The sequence below is a fragment of the Podarcis erhardii genome, assembly GCF_964252035.2.
Source record: "Podarcis erhardii genome assembly, chromosome: 5".
Lineage (NCBI taxonomy): Eukaryota > Metazoa > Chordata > Lepidosauria > Squamata > Lacertidae > Podarcis > Podarcis erhardii.
The window spans coordinates 69574328-69592859 of NC_138509.1; the positions used below are offsets into that span (position 1 = coordinate 69574328).

Sequence of the window (18532 nt, forward strand, 5' to 3'; positions counted from 1 at the left end):
TCATGACCCTTAGCCTGTGACGTAGCATGCATGGCTGTTGTGGGCACACCCTGGGTTGGTGCCCTTGGTGGGTGCAACAGGCATGGACCCAAAGGGCACACTCACACCACCCTGCCAGCCCTGCACCCTGAACAGGAAGGCAAGACATTGTGGTATGGCCATCAAAAAGCCACAGCTTCATAACACAACAGGTACTGCCATGTAAAAGGAATGTTAGATCTGGACAGACGCACTTCCATCAGTAAAACTAGCACAATAAACCCCGTGTGTGAATGCAGTCTGGAGCAATCCAGAACTGGAACATACCTTTCCTGGCCTACCCCAGATAGAGCTGACATAGTGCCCTATACATCATTGCCAAGAAAGGTTCCATTTGTAGATCAGGATCTGACTCAGCTCTAAAACATCTGCATCGAAACTTCAAAGTAATGCTTACCGAACCACCATGTGCTTAGATGAATAAAAGTTGGATCGCGTGATAAAACAACTGACAACAACAACAGCAGAAAAGATCATGGTGCTCATGTGAGAAGGATATATGCCCCTATATGTGGGGGTGAACAGGTGTTCTCGAATCTTGATCAGCAGGTGTCTGCACTTTCAAAGCAAATATGTGATTCACATGAAAAATAACTTTCAGACTGGAATGTCCTTTTTTCTTGGCAGTCTGGAATACAGGTGTGTCATCTATTAAAAACAAGAAGCATTTCCCGCTGTTAAACTTCATGAACGTGCATATAATATTAGCAAATACAAACAAACCTGGCTATGGCTTAGGCAGAGTTTTTCAACTTTTCAAAGCCTTTGGGAAGCTGCCCTTTTAAGTATTCTGCATTCTTGTTGCTCTGTCTTGCTCTGCTTTCTCATTTTGTTTTTACTGCAAAAGTAGGAGATTTCATACTTTAAAGAATATGGGTTGAAAAGAATTTAAAGGAGCCGTTTTAAGTGAGGGACCAGGGAAGGTTTGTGATGTGCAACTACCAAAGGACAATTCACTTTTTTAAAAAAATCATACAACAAAATAACCTTCTCTGTGAACTAAATAATAATTTTTTTCTCTCATTAAGCTGCCAGATTTAATTACGAGTGCACAAATAGTTCTGTCAGGGCAGCTAAACTATTTCCACAGATCGCCTTTTATTCATGCTGTTTCTGCCTGTTTGTGACCTGATTGACCACTGCTTTTTGTCAAGTTTTTCCCCCTTTTCCTTTTCCTTTTCCTTTTACCATTCCTGAGATTGGTGATTCTTTCTGGGAGTAGCCAGCTGTGAAAAGTGATGAGACCAATCATTATGCCTTGCAGCCCATGAGATTCTTTTAGAAGTTGTCCTCCATGCATTCTGTGGAGAATCAGAAAAAGTCTGATATTTTTAAGATGTTCTATAAATAGGAAAAAATAAGAATGTTTATGAGTATAATAATACTGTTGTGTTTACACCTAGGTAAGAATAAGTGATGAAAAGGTCAGCGCTAGCTGAAGTCTGACTGTTATTTCTTATACATCCTGCTGTCAGCTCCTACAGTTACAAAGAAAGCTGCTACAGGCCCCAGTGGTTAACACTTAAAAACTTGCCAGCTTTTATACTTGGCAGGAGGCTTCAAAAGCTCAGGATTTGGTAGGCCAGTTTTCTCCATAGAAATGGATGTGCAGAGAGATAAGTAATTAAAAGTCATTGGTCAGAGGGTCTTGTACAAAAATGTATTATATAAAGGGCAGTTGTCCACAATGTGGTCAATGTGTGGTCTGATGATCAGCCAGCACAGTAAAGAACAGTACACAGAGAGATGGAAAAGAGGGAGTCACTGAATGCAAAAGCTCCAAGAGATCACAAAAAGAGGAAAACTCCAGTGGCCAGAGTTACAGCAGCAAGAATTTGGCCCCAGGAAGCAGGAAGACGTTAGAGGAGACATGTGCATCATGTTTCTGGGGGGTATCCTCAAGTCTTGACCAGAAGGAAGGGTTCCCTGGAAGCTGAAAAAAGTCTATCAGAGAAATAGTGCTTGTCCCATTAAGTTGGCAATTCATTGTGGATGACAGCTAATGGATTCTGGTCTACCCTGTTTTTAGCAAGTCTGCTAAAAACAAACAAACCCAACCTTAATGCATTGAACAACAACAAAAAAACAACAACAACCAGCCATCAGATCTTGAAAAGTAGTGAACTACTAATGTTGAAGCAGGAACTCCTCTGAAGAAAATAAAAGAGGTATCCAGCCTCTTTTTCAGTACTTTGCTAATTCTTTATGATAATTTGACACACACACACTTGAAAGTCTCATTATCACCTCACTGACATGCCAGAATAAGGTGAAACCCCCCCCCCCCAATAATTCTTAGAATGCACCTGCTGAAATCCAATTAATATATCTCCCTTTCGGGGCATAAGAGAAATGGTCCCATGAAAGTTGAGATATTCTCTCCACCACTTTAGTTTTAGTTTGTTGAGAACTATAACTTCTGCTTTTGCAACTTCATTTTGATTGTGTTTTATTCTTTTAACTGTTTTTAGTATATATATATTATATTATATTTCTACTGAAGAGCATGATACACAATCGTTATTTGCTCATTTACAAATGAATGAATGTTTGCTGGCCTGTGGATAAGCGTAAGATTCACTAATGTATCTGGACAAGACAGCAAGAGACTTCTTGGTGCTTTTTGCTAATGAAATACAAGGTCAGACGTTTGCTGAAAGATAAATTGTAGACAGCCCTGCAACTCTTTTTTTTTTTAAAAAAAGGAAAGCTTTGATCTATCAGACAGCATTAAGAGCAAAATATAAAAGAGCTTAAACAATGAAACGCCACCTGCATAATTAAATTCTAGTATTTAGCTCTTCTGTGTACACACAAATCAGAACTTCCTTTCATATTCTGTGGTGTTTTGAGTTCCGCTCGTGTAAATACTTTGTTCAAGGTAGGGAAAGGATGCCTAAAACAGTAGCCTAGGCCTCTTCAGAAATACTTTTAAGACCCATTACTTTCATAACTATCTGCCACAAATTATCTTAAAAGGAAGATTAAGCAGTATAATCCTTTCATTTAAGGAAACTGGCAGCTACATCAGTCAAATTTTGAGCAAAATAGTTCCACTGGTATTAGCGAGTGACATAAAAAGGATTCCATTCATGTGAGATAGATAATGGTTAAAGGTTAATCAAGCATAAGTGACAATCAATGGCAGCACTCCCTTGCCCTATACATTTTGCTTAGCCCAGATAAGCATAGCTAGACATATAGTACCAACCTGGATACTCCAGAGACTGAGTAGCTTTTACAATAACACTTTTACACTTTAAAAATATCATCCAGGAATACAATAGTGTAAAATAGTGTTTCCTATAGACTGCCACTTGATGAATCCTCACTCTTCATAAGGATCTGATTCTGCAGCCTGGTCTTGGTCACCACCATAAGTGGCAGAGAATCTTTTGGCATATTTTGTTGTCCCACTCCCATTCCCTCAAATTGCTACCTCTCCTCCTTTCCTTTCCCCCTTCCAAATTTGAGCAGAAGGTCTTCTAGGGAGGAATTTTGGTTCGACATTACTTGTGAGTTAACCAAGGTATTTTAGGAAGCTGTCTTTGGAGGCTTACAAAACCAGTCCAATATGGAAGAAGAAGAAGAAGAAGAAGAAGAAGAAGAAGAAGAAGAAGAAGAAGAAGAAGAAGAAGAAGAAGAAGTTGTTTATTACATTAAGTTACCTGTGTAAAAAACAAAAGAAAGGAAAAGAAAGGAAAATATTTATTGTACAGTTGAATATCTGCTACACTCAGCAATCAATATGATCTGGTGAAAAACATAGTGAGGAATTCCCCTCTGTATAGAAGCAGAACCCAGCAGTCGAAAACTCGGTGTACTACTTACTAGACCACTCCAAAATGTCTCGTTTTGAAATGATGAATGGCTATTGTCTTTCTGCTGTTTGCAGGTAGTCAGCGCTGGGGGGTGGGGGGAGGAGAGACTAGCCTCATGATATTATAAATGGCAACAGCTGCCGCTATTATGCCTCACTTGCACAAATAACTTTTAATCCAACTAGATTCAAGGTGAGGGGGCGTTTTGGATTGTTTACACTCTTAAACAGGGGATATCTATAATGAACTCTCTCCCTACCCTATTACCTCTCACAGTCTTCCTTCCTTGACACTCTTTAGCACACTTCCTGACTATCTGCCTTGCATGATATTTCTGGCATAGATAATTTCCCTGATACTGATACTTCTGCTCAGACCCCTTGCCCCACCGAAGCCTTGCCTACTAGGGTCACATGGTGGATTCCAGTGAGATCTCATGGAATGCTTCCTAGAGTTCTCTGAGATCTTGCTAGAGCCCAGTGGTGACAGGGGCAGGTGGGGCACCCCCCCCAAGGATTCGACTTCCTGAGGCAACTGCTTCAGCCCACCTCATAGGCTGGCTGGCTCTGCTTCTGTTCACTCATATTGCATTGGCCACACCACTTTCTATTTGTTTTGCAATCAGCTACTATTGCTTGATAGGGACGCGGGTGGCGCTGTGGATTAAACCACAAAGCCTAGGACTTGCCAATCAGAAGGTCAGCGGTTTGAATCCCTGTGATGGGGTGAGCTCCTGTTGCTCGGTCCCTGCTCCTGCCAACCTAGCAGTTTGAAAGCACGTCAAAGTGCAAGTAGATAAATAGGCACTGCTCCGGCGGGAAGGTAAACTGCATTTCCGTACGCTGCTCTGGTTTGCCAGAAGTGGCTTAGTCATGCTGGGCACATGACCCGGAAGCTGTACACCGGCTCCCTCGGCCAATAAAGCGAGATGAGCGCTGCAACCCCAGAGTCGGTCACGACTGGACCTAATGGTTAGGGGTCCTTACTATTGCTTGATGGTCCTCCCACACCCTGTATTAGGGCCTACCTATAGCTTAGACATGGAGTCACTGGTGTGGTGAGCATGGGCACCAACATAGTTCCTATGGCACCCAAAAAGTATCTTGGTAACTATTCCCTGCAAAAGCCACAATGCATATGAGACTGTTTGCTCTTCCTGCTCAGCTTCCGCTACATGCTCCCATGGCAGCCATTTTATGACAGGTGTCACTGGAATTTTCTCAAAACTCTGAATATGCCTACTGGAGCAAAAAGGGGGGCAGACCCAACGAACACATAAACAGGTCTGCAATGAAAATTGTGCTTTCTCTAAGAGCAATATCTGTTTTTCTAGGTGAGGGATGTTAGGAGGGGATTTTGAGAGAAGAATCAACCACAGATGATAGGGTGCAAACCTCTTTTCAAATAATCTGTGTGAACCCCCTGCCACTTTTTCCCACCTGCATGTTTTCATGTGGGAAAGGGGGCTGTTGTGTGTGGGGGGGTGTGGAGAGAGAGAGAGAGAGAGAGAGAGAGAGAGAGAGAGAGAGAGAGAATTAAGAATATGGTAGTCTGGGACAGAAACAGGATTAAGCAAGGCTTTCCAATTGCTTCCCCGCTCTACATTCTCCTGCCACAGCTGTTTTTCCCCTAGGACTGAGCAGATGTCACACTTTCCTTTCATCTGTATCTGTCTGTATTGTGCTCTTACAAGGCATGGTGAAGAGAAGGTTCTGCCCATTGGCTCGAGAGAAACAGCCACCACCTGAACAAATGGTTGTCTGGGTTTCAGTCTCACAGCTATTTAGCTTAATTCCCTGAAGAAGGATGTCTCTGTGCTCTAGACCCAGCAGTGGTCTCTGTCTGTTAAGTAGATCTTGATACCCAGGATGAACTTAAACCAAATGCCAAACAGTGGAAGCTTTGCCAGGATTTCTACTGTTAGTTTTGCAGAGTAAAGTTAAAAGAGCTTGACATGCATCATAGCATTTTGCTGCAGCGTGATAAAATTTATAGCGCTGGCGAGCAGGGCCTTAGCTTTGGAATTATCGGCCTATCCAGCTTGATGCTGGAAGCAATGTGCATGAATAGAGTCCAGATCCCGGCAGTCTAAAAATGCTTTCCTAACCACTGATGAGCTAAAATATGAAATAACTGAAGGGTGAACCAGGGAATTGGCTTTGGTGAGGAATGTTTTGCCAATCATTCAGTGATTGCTGACAGGATTACAAGCTGAGCTTTGTCGGCCAAAGAAGAAACAAGAAAGAAATGAACAGGAGAAGCTCATGCCAAATGGGAGGCTGATAGCTGTGAACGAGTGAAGTACTATCATTTCAGCTAGCAATGCACTGCTGGAATGGGTTTTGTAGGGTCTTACTTCAGAAATCGGAACCACAACAGATTCAACCTTGATGTGTCAAAAGATGGCACAATCACCTGATGTGCACTACATTCTGCCACTAGCATATAAAGTGGAAAAAGGTAATTGGAAAGCGCATAGTAGATGATAATATATGACAGCTCTCATTTTATCAGGATAGCAGTTTGGAGTGTGCCTGCAGATGGGAACTGGGGGTCCAGTCCAAGGAGCAACAAGGGTAAACCAGAAGAAACAAACACAGAACAAACCAGGACTAAAGAAGATCAGAAATGCATATCAGATGAAGTTAAGGGGAGATAACTAACAGTCCCTTATTTAGGGCCTTCTCAGCCAGAGGGCACAGCCTCTGACCCAGAGGATGGGTCTCATACAGTACATCTGTCCCTCAGCCTCACAGAAGACAATCTTTACAAAATAATGTGAAGGCCCTTTAAACAAACATCTCCTTCAGAAAGTGGAGACTCCTCCACTTCAGATCTAGTCAGCCTAAGGTAAAGGTAAAGGGACCCCTGACTATTAGGTCCAGTCGTGACCGACCCTGGGGTTGCTGCGCTCATCTCGCTTTATTGGCTGAGGGAGCCAGCGTACAGCCATGTGGTCAGCATGACGAAGCCGCTTCTGGCGAACCAGAGCAGCACACGGAAATGCCGTTTACCTTCCCACTGGAACGGTACCTATTAATCTACTTGCACTTTGACGTGCTTTCGAACTGTTAGGTTGGCAGGAGCAGGGACCGAGAAATGCGAACTCACCCCATCGCGGGGATTCGAACCGCCGACCTTCTGATCGGCAAGTCCTAGGCTCTGTGGTTTAACCCACAGCGCCACCCACGTCCCAGTCAGCCTACATAAGGTTTAATTCGGCTCCAGCTCTCTGTGAACCAACTTCTCTTGCCTTAGCTTCAAAGAGCTGTCCAAGGTTCTGTATGCTCTCTCCTTGGTCCTGACTTACGACTGCACAATCCTTGCTTCCCTTTTGAGCCTTAGGTAACCACAGAAAGTGGACATGTGTCAGGGATTCTGCATATATCTAAACATATTTATAAAGAATTGAAAAAGAAAATGAGAGCTTGGTGGTCTGGTGGCGAGAGATCACACTCTGTGGTCATCAAACATGGGGCCTTTCACCAGGTAGGCAGTGGTTGATTAAGGAGACTCAAAGTAAGAGAAGGCAACTGTCCTTCTCAATTATTTGTTCCAATATCTAGACTCAAATGGCACATTACCTTGAGCATGGATGGAGGCTGCATTTACTTATCACATTTAATAGCCTTTGAAAGACCTTCTGCCCGTTAATTTGTCTAATCCCATTTTAAGCTTTAGCCCTACTATGCAATAACTACAAGCATCAAGGCAATTTGGAGGAGGGTGGGGTTCTGGATATATCTCAGTTTCCCATACAACTGATGTAACTTCTGTTTCTATGACTTCTGCTTTTTAAAAAAAAACTATTTTAAAGAAAAGCTGAAATAGAAGTATGCAAAAAAGGATAACTTTAACAATTATTTAAACTGCAGGATACATAAATATGTGATTGGAATAGAAGATGGAGTATGAAATAAAGCAGATTTGAAACTGCATATATGCGGAAACACAATACTATTGTCTCATTGGGGACCATTCAGTCAAAAGGAGTGTAATTGTTAAAATTTATTTGCATTCAGTATATAATTGCAGGATGTAAGTATTTCACTAGCAGGGCTATGTACATGTGTGGTGTGAGATGGGGGATAAGTGCACAATTGTCGATCTGCAACTGATATAGAAACACCCTACCATTGTTCTGGTACAGGCAGGTTATCCAAAAGATTATAATTATGACTCATGAGCACATATATATTCCTTAAAAAAAGTTAAAATACTATGATCTAAAATTTTGACTTGCACAAAAAGTAAAACATAATGCATTTCATTTATTAGTTTATAATGTTCATGCATAAATCAAAGTCTATATTTGATTTCTGCAGAATATATTCAGTTCTTTGTCAGATGCCCGCCAGTTTATTTCAGTAATTTTTATTTTATCAAAAGAGCACTGTACTTGCATTGAATTTGTGCATCACTTTTGCCATAAGTCTCTGCTAGTAAATCATCAAAGACTTAATGAACCTTGTGGTTACCATATTTTCATTCTTCCCATAGATGCAAGCCCTTGCAGACTATGCAAGCCTAACCATATTCAATCATAAGGACAGTGGGGGGAGGGGGGCTACTTAAACAATACTTTGAATTCACATTGACTTTTCTAGTTTTAAAAGCACACCACTCTTCTTCTTCTTTTTTGGTAAGGGGGCAACGTTTAGCAGCATTTTCTAAAAGCCCTATACTGTTCAGTTCACATGCAACAAAACATAGTTTGGAGATTGACAGTGCAATTCTAGACACATCTTCTGGGAAGTAAGACCCAGTCAGAGGGGCTTAATCCCATATACGTAGGTGGGCATATGATTGGAGCCTGGAAATAAGGCAGAGGTTCAGAAGCTGCCTCTTTGCCCTCTCTTTTTGTATAGTGTTCTTCAAGTGTTCAAAGCCTCACCTGATGAAGGCAGAATGAGGATGCACTAGCTGGTCTGCCCCTCCACATCACATCTTCATCACCTGGCCCCTCTTTTCATTTCTTTTATTGCTAGGAGGCACCCTCAGAATATTTATACCAACGTGCTAATACTAATACCAATAATACTAATACTGCCACTGTAGGCGGCTCCCAACAGAATATTAAAAGCACGATAAAACATTAAACATTAAAAACTTCCCTAAACAGGACTGCCTTCAGATGTCTTCTAAAAGTCAGATAGGTGTTTATTTCTTTGACATCTGATGGGAGGGCATTCCACAGGGCGGGTGCCACTACCGAGAAGGCCCTCTGCCTGGTTCCCTGTAACCTCACTTCTTGCAGTGAGGGAACCGCCAGAAGGCCCTCGGAGCTGGACCTCAGTGTCCAGGCTGAACGATGGGGGTGGAGACGCTCCTTCATGTATGCTGGGAAGTCATGATAATATGTAATAAGAACGTGGGTTTCTTTGTCATATTTGAATGAGTTGCTATGTCACTGCCTTTGTGGAATGTAATTTATCTCCCTTAGACAGCTATATCCCAGGATAAAAGCAAACTGAAGGTGGCTTACAAATAAAAATAAAAATTTGAACAAAAATTGAAATAAACCTAAAAAATAAAACAAAATAAACAAGCAGTGCCAGGAAGCATTGTCAAAAGTTTAATGTGATCTACATAATTGTGAATATTGTCATATGGCTCTTTCCAAGCATTTTTGTCATACAGAGTGCTATGCTGAACATGCTAATCCTTGCAACAACAACAACAAAACCCTCCTGAAAGCCATTGTTCACAAAATGACTGCTACATGGTGTCTGTTTTGTCTATGCTAGCCTGACACATTTATTTTTGAATCTGTCCTCCAAATATAATTACTGGTAACTCACCCAGCTTTTCAACCCGGATGACTCTAAATATTAGGTGAAAAAGTTAATGATGCTGTTTAATGGGTATCTTTTTGAATCACATTAAATTGTCTATGTTGAACGATGTATTTATCATTTTGTAAGTCAACGTGGTCAAAGCTGTTCTTTCTGAAAACAACACATGAAGAAGACAAGGCAGGTATATGCACAGCTGTGCTGAGTTTTACTTTAAAACCTTGCTATTGGCATGGGAGGTTGGTGTGGCCAGATATGTTCAATTGCTTTTCTTCTATATAAGCTGTCTAGAATAGTAAATCATCTAACAGGGAGTGCTAGGTTTCTTGTGTATTGTAAAATGAAAGTGTCTGAAATATGGAGCAGGGCAGCTAAACGGTTTGGTTACATTTTACTAGTAAAGTCTCATTGCCATTCTCTCCTGTATGCATTCCAGATGTTTGGATGCATTGAGGCACACATTTTCTGAACCTTTCAGATCCTTTTGAACCCTTGATCACTTTTTCATCCGCTCATCATTAAATCCAGCATTGACATACAAATACAGCTTCTACCCTACAAGTAACAATTAATACCACAGTTTAGAAATAACATGTGGGCTGCTGCCACAATGAGTCCACATTGGCTCCTATCCTTGTGCACTGGCTTACTGTATTTTCGTCATAATCAGTTCCCTTGTTTATAGCCAAGCACTCTGGAATATCTGGGAACAACCTGTAATATGCTCAATATGCTATGCTGCTGTGGTTTATTCATGCTAAAAAAAAATCAAAACAAATGACATGCATGATATGCCATGGCTGCATTTCTCGAAGAAAAAACAAAACAAACAAAAACCTAAGAATAAAATAGGCAATAACTTGTATCATTTACTGACCCAGTTTGATGCTTAGAACCCTTCAGTCCCTATCAACTCTTTTCTTAGTATTGATTTGTCAGAGAAGGATTTGGGTACTAGGAAGCTAATCAGACAACTGAGCCATCTACCGTAGTTCGGTATTGTCTATCCCAGAGGTGCCTAACATGTGGCCCTCCAGATGTTCTTGGACTACAAATCCTATCACCCCCCCACCACTGGCCATGAAGGCTGGGGCCAATGGGGCTTGCAGCCCAATAACATCTGGAGGACTACAGGTTGACCACCCCTGGTCTTTACTAACTTGAAACAGCTCTCCAAGGTTTCTGAGAGGAGCCTTCCCCAGCCCTACCTGGAGATTACAGAAACCAAACTTAGGTGTTTTGCATACCAAGCATGCACTCTACGACTGAACTCTGGCCCTCCCCAAAACCAGAGATGCCTGGGAATCCATCTGGAACCTTCTTTATGTGAACCATGTGTTTCTGAGCTATTGTGAAAAGCTCACCTCACAACTGAGACAAGCTTTTATAAGGCCCCTCAAAGTTATTCCCTGAACCTGACTCAGGAGAACTTCACTGGCACCTCTACATGTAAACTCTGGCAACTTTCTAGCCAATAGCTCCAAGAAGTGGTTGCTCTTGATTAGGGGGGGAAATTACCCTTGCTTATAGAATCCCTGCAATGGGGTGAGCTCCCATTGCTCGGTCCCTGCTCCTGCCAACCTAGCAGTTCGAAAGCATGTCAAAGTGCAAGTAGATAAATAGGTACCGCTCTGGCAGGAAGGTAAACGGTGTTTCCGTGCACTGCTCTGGTTCACCAGAAGCGGCTTAGTCATGCTGGCCACATGACCCGGAAGCTGTACGCCGGCTCTCTCAGCCAATAAAGTGAGATGAGTGCCGCAACCCCCGAGTCGGTCATGACTGGACCTAATGGTCTGGGGACCCTTTACCTTTTTTTTTATAGAACACTAATACATGAGAAAAGTCTAAGCTAGAACCTGTTTTCCATGACAAGATTTGAGGCTGAATGAACCAGGCCTATGTTTTGCAGCAAAAAATGATTGGTTGTCTATATTCACAAGTTCTATCATCTTGGAAACTAGCAGTGTATTCTGTCCAAGTCTACTTTGAAGTGAGAATCACTGAGTTAAATGGAGCTTACTTCCAGGCCACGTGTGTGTAGGACTGAAGCCTGAATGCAATGTACAGAGTCAACCTTTGTTCACATACAGACCTGACTGTACAAGGCATACATTTCATGTTAAATGAAGAAACTATTCTGCCCCATATTCATTTTGCTCTGAGAGTCCTGTGTGGCCATATTTTGATTTATAATATGTTTTGCTATGTGATGGAGGCAGCACAAGATAGCTCTTGTTCCTTTTTGTTATTAGGCTTTGTGTGTTTATTGGCAAGGATGGGTAGGTGGGTGAAAAAGGTTGTATATGATGAATGGATTTTGTTTTCTGGGTGACAGAGATTATTAGTTAATACATCACTTTGTACACTAGGGGCTAGCACCTGAACAAGGATTATTGGCACCATGCTGAGGGGTTGTGGCTCAAATTCCAAACAGGAGAGAGATCCACTGAGACTATTTAAAATGTTCTTACATTACATGCGCAATCTGGGGATTTGAGATGCTAATGTGAAAGGTCTGTTGCATTACACATTCTTAGATAACAGAGCTACTCTTTCTTCCATGCGATTTTGTATTAACTTTGAACTTGATGAGAACAGCGCAAGACGAAAAATATGAGAAACAGAAGTAGAAAATAACACACACACACACACACACACACACACACACACACGTGTGTCTGTGTGTCCTGCAACCTAATGTTGCTGTGTATCTTTCCTACTGAAATGGTTCAGTTAGCCATTCCCTCTAAGCAGGGTATTGTACCTTGCTCTTCTTTCTCTCCATCCTATTTTCCCCATAGACCTTTTCCAACTGACCACATACCATGGCTACTTTGCATGTTTTGGCCTTATTAGGTTTTTTTATTGGGGTAGGGATGCCCCCTTAGTATTTTTTTTTGGGGGGGGGGAATCTGCATCTGTGGACCTCAGGATTTGCATGAACATGCTGATGCCTTGCTATTTTTTTCTCGCTTGTCCCATTTTGGCTACAATTTTGTTGGTACTCAGCATCTGTGTCCACTGTGGAAGGGTATGGTATCCTGTAGTCTCTATGAATCTGCATAAACCATTAAGGAGTCCATGCCTTCAAGCACTTAATAGATTAAAAAGAGAAATAGACCTGTGATGCCCTAATTCTCATACCAAGGATGACTGCCGACACCACTTTTACCCACTGAACTTGATTTAGAAGTCCACACTTTCCTTTTGTATGCTATTTACTCTGTAATATATACTGTAATATATGAATGAATTTATTATTTCGGTCACAGACCAGTTCCCACTCACGTACAAAATCAGGGAAATCATGAAACACAATAGGGACACATTTAAATTTGCAGTTCAGTATAACAGGGACAGTACAGATATAGCAGCAATTAAAATATATAAATTAGATCTTACTCAGACTGTAATATAGTGCCTTCTGTCATTGTAAAAGCCAAGATGGTCTGTTCTTCTTTCAGATAAAGATAGGCTAGTCCAACCCAATTTCCCACAAATATATATCTGAAGCACCTGAAATATGAAGTAGCAGGCTCTGCACTGCATGGTATTTTAGTGTTCATGGACATACAGCATGTTGATATTAGAAATGAAGCACCTGCTCTTCCACTCTCCAATATTTAACTTCTGGAGAAACTAGGGTGAGGTGGGGAGCACCAAAGAAAGGCGTGTTCCGTTACCACTGCAAGCAACCAGTAGCTTTTATTTTGCAGCCAGGAATTCTTCCTGTTGACCTCATTCCTCCCATATCCTGCATGCTCACCTATTTGGGGCCTTAAAAAACCCCATAGACCAGGGGTCAGCAACCTTTCTCAACCGTGGGCTGGTCCACTGTCCCTCAGACCGTGTGGTGGGCTGGACTATATTTTGAAGGGGAAAAAATGAACAAATTCCTATGCCCCACAAATAACTCAGAGATGCATTTTAAATAAAAACACACATTCTGCTCATGTAAAAACACTGGGCAGGCTCCACAAATAACCCAGAGATGCATTTTAATAAAAGGACACATTCTGCTCATGTAAAAACACGCTGATTCCCAGATCATCTATGGGCCGGATTAAGAAGGTGATTGGGTGGGATCTGGCCCCCGGGCCTTAGGTTGCCTACCCATGAAGTAGACAATAGTACCTCCATGTGACTTTTAAGGTTATGAGAGAGGTCGCCAAATTCTTCTTTAAAAACTTTACATTGACCATAGACTGATGTTTTTAACTACAACTGTTTGTTCCTGATTCCTTTCTGGTGCGTAAGAGGAGGAATGACTGCTGGGAGGAACACTGAGAGAAGGAGCACCATGGTGTACATCGTGGTGTACAAAGTGGACATCTTTATCTGTCTCAGCTGCAACAAAACATGTCTCTTCTCTATTTGGTCTCTGCAGCCATAGCAGGTGCTTTTGTAACCTTCCAACAGTTTGACTTCACACCCAAAGGCACATTCCTCCATTTTCTCCCAAGACAGACGGATGCCAATAACAATTTTGTATTCAATATGCTGCTTATGAGTGTCAAAGATCATTTCCTTAGCAAAGATCCCATTTCTACTTTTCAAGATCCAGCTAGCGTATATATAAAAAACCACAAACAATTTAATATATCAGTTACTTCGAAAGGTATCGTTTATTGGAAATGACCTTTTGTTACTTGGTAACTCTGTGATTTTCAGAATATATTAGAAAATTATAATTAGCATGAGTTTAGCATAATCTTTTCTGGTCTTAGAAACATTGAGTCTCACTATGGGCATGTGAATTAACACTGGGAAGTTCACCTTAGGGTCACTGCAATTGTAAGATAATGCTGAACAAAGTCAAATTAATTTAGAGCAATCTATAGAAAGACTCACTACCGTTCTGCAGAAAATATGCAGTATTCTGGAAATTGAAGGGCCTGCAGAGCAAAGATGTCAAGCTCAAAATAAACATGCGCCTTTCCAAAACTGCAGTAGAAATAATAAATTGGAAATGCAAATCTACTTTAACTCAGCGTGAATCTTCCAAACCAACTTCATTTTGCAAAGTTCCTATTTTCCATTTTGACTAGTTTGCATTTTATCACAGTAACATTTTTACCAAACTTAGGGATACAGGAAGTTTTCCTAGGCTAGGGATGGCTAGTGGGAAATATTTTTCTCTTCTCATAGACCTACATCAGATCAATAGAAGCACTGTAAATATTAACAATATGTCAGTTAACACCTCTGCATGGAAGTCAATCCCTCTTTCCTCTTATATAGCACTGGAAAAGATGCTTGAGAAGTTATCAAAACAATGCAATGAATTATTGGACTAATTTTCTTTTTAATCAACTATCAGGTTTGGCTGTTGCTCAGAGAGAAGTTCAGTCGTGAGATAATATCATTGCTCCTCTTATGCATTAGTAACTATCGACAGATCAGGAAATGGAAAATAGAAACAAGTGGAAATTGTTGCAATGGAGGGAAGTAATAAGTGGGGTCCCCCAAGGATTTATATTAGGTCCAGTGATACTTAACTTTTTCGTAAATGATATACAGGAGGAGTGAAAAGCAGGATAGCCATATTTGCAAATGACTCTAATAAAAGCCTATGCAGATAGGTTTTAATAATTCCTTTAAAAAAAAGAAAAGCACAGTCGTACTTTGATTCCTTCAACTTCGTAAGTTGAACAGCCTACTTCTCAAACATTTTGGCTCCCAAATGATCAAAACCCGGAAGTAACTGTTCCGGTTTTTGAATGTTCTTTTGGAAGCCAAACGTCTGACAGGGCTTGCGTGGCTTCTGATTCAGAAGCCAATCAGAAGCCATGCTTTGGTTTTCAAATGTTTTGAAAGTCGAACGGACTTCCGGAACAGATTCCGTTCGACTTCCAAGGTATGACTGTATTTGTTTTAAAATTAAATACACATAACAAAAAAATTGTTTTCATATAAATCCATCATATCTTTACATTACTGTAAAGATGCTGTAGAGAAAAATGTTTATTGCTTAATACTTAGTATCAAATAATAAAATGGTAACTTTTATCAAACAATAAAATAAGCCTTGTTCAATCTCTAGCCTCTCCAGGAATACCATCAACATGAAAGACGGTTACCTGAGAAGTCAAAGAGCTAGCAGGCTAGATGGACCCAATGATCTGGTTCAGTAAAGGGAATCATTACTAACTTATCTCACTGATTCCAGTGGGGCCAACATGTGACTAAGTTAACCTGGATCCAAAACCAAAGTCAGATTTTGCAACTGCAATCTTATCTTGGAAAATGGGGTGGAGACCTCAGAGCTATTGGGTTTAGTCAACTTTTTTTTCTTTCTGGCAAACAAAATACAATTTGACAGTAACACTTGGGAACCATCGTGTAGACAATGTACCAAGAACATAAGAAGATCCTGCTGGATCAGGCTAATGACACATCTAGTCCAGAATCTGTTCACAAAGTGGCCAACCTGGAAAAACACAAGCTATTTGCCAAATTACAAATGAGAGTTTTTCAGTGTCAGTGAAGAATTCTTCTTAATTAAGACCTGCTTAAGGGTGAAACACTTCAAGACTTTTACCAACAGAAGTTCACATAAATGCATCAGTGTCTTTGCTGTAGAGGCAACTCAATGAGTGCTTACAAAGGCAGAGATTATTTCAGTTTTCTAAATACAGTGGTACCTCAGGTTAAGAACTTAATTTGTTCTGGAGGTCTGTTCTTAACCTGAAACTGTTCTTAACCTGAGGTACCACTTTAGCTAATGGGGCCGCGCCACCAGAGCACGATTTCTGTTCTCATCCTGAAGCAAAGTTCTTAACCCGAGGTACTATTTCTGGGTTAGTGGAGTCTATAACCTGAAGCATTTGTAACCTGAAACGTCTGTAACCCAAGGTACCACTGTACATCAGTTATACATCGGTATAGGTGATCAGTAAACCAACACTGGTGTGTTTTGCTCATTGAGAGCCAATCAACAATAACACTGTACAAAGGATTCAGAAAAAAACCAATTCCATTTTCAAATATGTTGCATGTCCATAACTTTTGCTTTACCACTGCAAAGTAAAATAGGATTGTTACAGATATGAAAACTCATGAGGGAACTGATGAACACGGATCATAATAAATCTCCTTGTAGAACTTGTTCCAAATTTGGAAAATATTATTTACATTTTGCAGTCAAATTCACACCTGTGAATTCATAAGAACTGAATATTTAAATCACTTTAATCACTTGTTTTCATCATCACTAGTATTTTCATGTAGATAATTGCATTGCAAAATAAGACCACTTCTTCTGTGATCAAAAACACATTATCCCACATTCCCTAGCAGAGGAGGCTCTTTTAGATACAAATATTTTAGTTTGGGTAAAACAACCTGAACATCACAAAGGATCCATCTTGGAACTTGAAAGTTACAGACTGATGAAAACAAGTTCATTGTACCCAGATTGATGGGCACACATTGTTGGTAAAGATATGCTTACTGGATGGGAACACCAAAACAATGTGACAGCTGTAAAGGTTCTGTGCTTTGAAATCTTTCAGAAAGATAGTATTTCTCTTGAGTGATGCCTTCAGTTCCTCTGCTGGTGACCTCTTGGGAAGCTTGCAACTTCTGAGCTGTAATGGTGCCCATCAAAATTGACACACACTTTATTCTGTGAGTCAGATGACTCTCCTGTGGATAGATTTCTGTGTGTGTGTTGGGTTGTGGGGAGAGATAGCCTTCATCACATGTTTGGGCACAGACCACAGGCATCATAGTATGTTATTAATGCAATGCAAGAGTTACAATATAGTGAAAATTATAAATATTACCACACTACATATCTAAAAGTTTCAGAAGATTTGAAGCATGCTCACAGCTAACTATCAGCAATTGCCCTTACCTTTTTTCAATGTCTTTGCTATTAAACAGAATGACAGGAATCCTTCAAAGGATGAAAAAGAAGATCACAAATGATTTGAAAATGCATCGTACAACATAGCCATATCTGTCACTTTTATAAGATGAACCCTCAACCCCAGGAATTGTATTGTCATTCATTTTCATATGCTAGCATACTGAATTATATGCCAACAGAAAATTGCTTATTACTTAATACTTAGATTGAAGAATCAATTCTGGCTAAGTCACAACACATCTCAGCCAGGTTTCATGAAAACTATCCTGGTGGCAACCTTTTCTTCCTAATTACAAAACATATTTTCTATTTATTTTAAAAACACCTAACAAATTGCTTTGGCATTGGTGAAGCCTATTAAATTGTGCGATTTTGCACAGTCAGTAAATACAGTATAAGCAAATTCTCAGTCTTGGGTGTTTTTTTTAATGATTATTTCACTTTAGTGATGGGAAAGTATATAACAGATTTTAAACTGATGACCTTCTGGCCTTTGCACTTTTTGCTTTCATGTTAACCCAACCCATAAAGTTAGACACATCTTCACCTGATTCCTGTTTATACCCACCTTTCCTTACTTTGCTACTAACTGTACCAAGCTAGGCCAGAGATTCACTTAACCTTTATGACTCTGTTCTCACAAAATAAGGATTTGCCATGGACATGCATATATTTTTCACTCAGCGAGAGTGCCTGAGCAGCACTTGGAAACGTGCTTCCATGTATGTGAAACAGGCACAGTTTACGTACAACTTCTGCCCCAATCAACCCTGCAAGCTGGGGTGGGGAATAAGGGAGTGCGTTATTTGTGACAGGGAATCTGAGGCTTGAACCAGGTCAATCTAGGTCCATGCTACCTGTGTTTGTAGTTTTCTGTTCCTTGAGCCCTCTTTTCAGGTCCAGAAGGAATCAGACATTTCTAACATCAGCCTCTGGGATTATTGGGCAGCCTCACATTCTGTTCTTAAATGGTTAACAGTGTTTCCTGCCAGTTACGCTCAAGC

At 40.7% G+C, this 18532-nt stretch overlaps 1 long non-coding RNA gene across 1 annotated transcript; it reads right to left on the minus strand.

Moving 5' to 3' along the window:
- Positions 1 to 1203: 1203 nt before the first annotated feature.
- Positions 1204 to 18515, minus strand: LOC309341820. Its single transcript, XR_014156560.1, has 3 exons — positions 18386 to 18515; positions 17514 to 17555; positions 1204 to 1340 (listed from the first exon to the last, which is right to left on the minus strand). It is a non-coding gene; the product is annotated as an uncharacterized lncRNA (long non-coding RNA).
- Between the last annotated feature and the right edge of the window lie 17 nt (positions 18516 to 18532).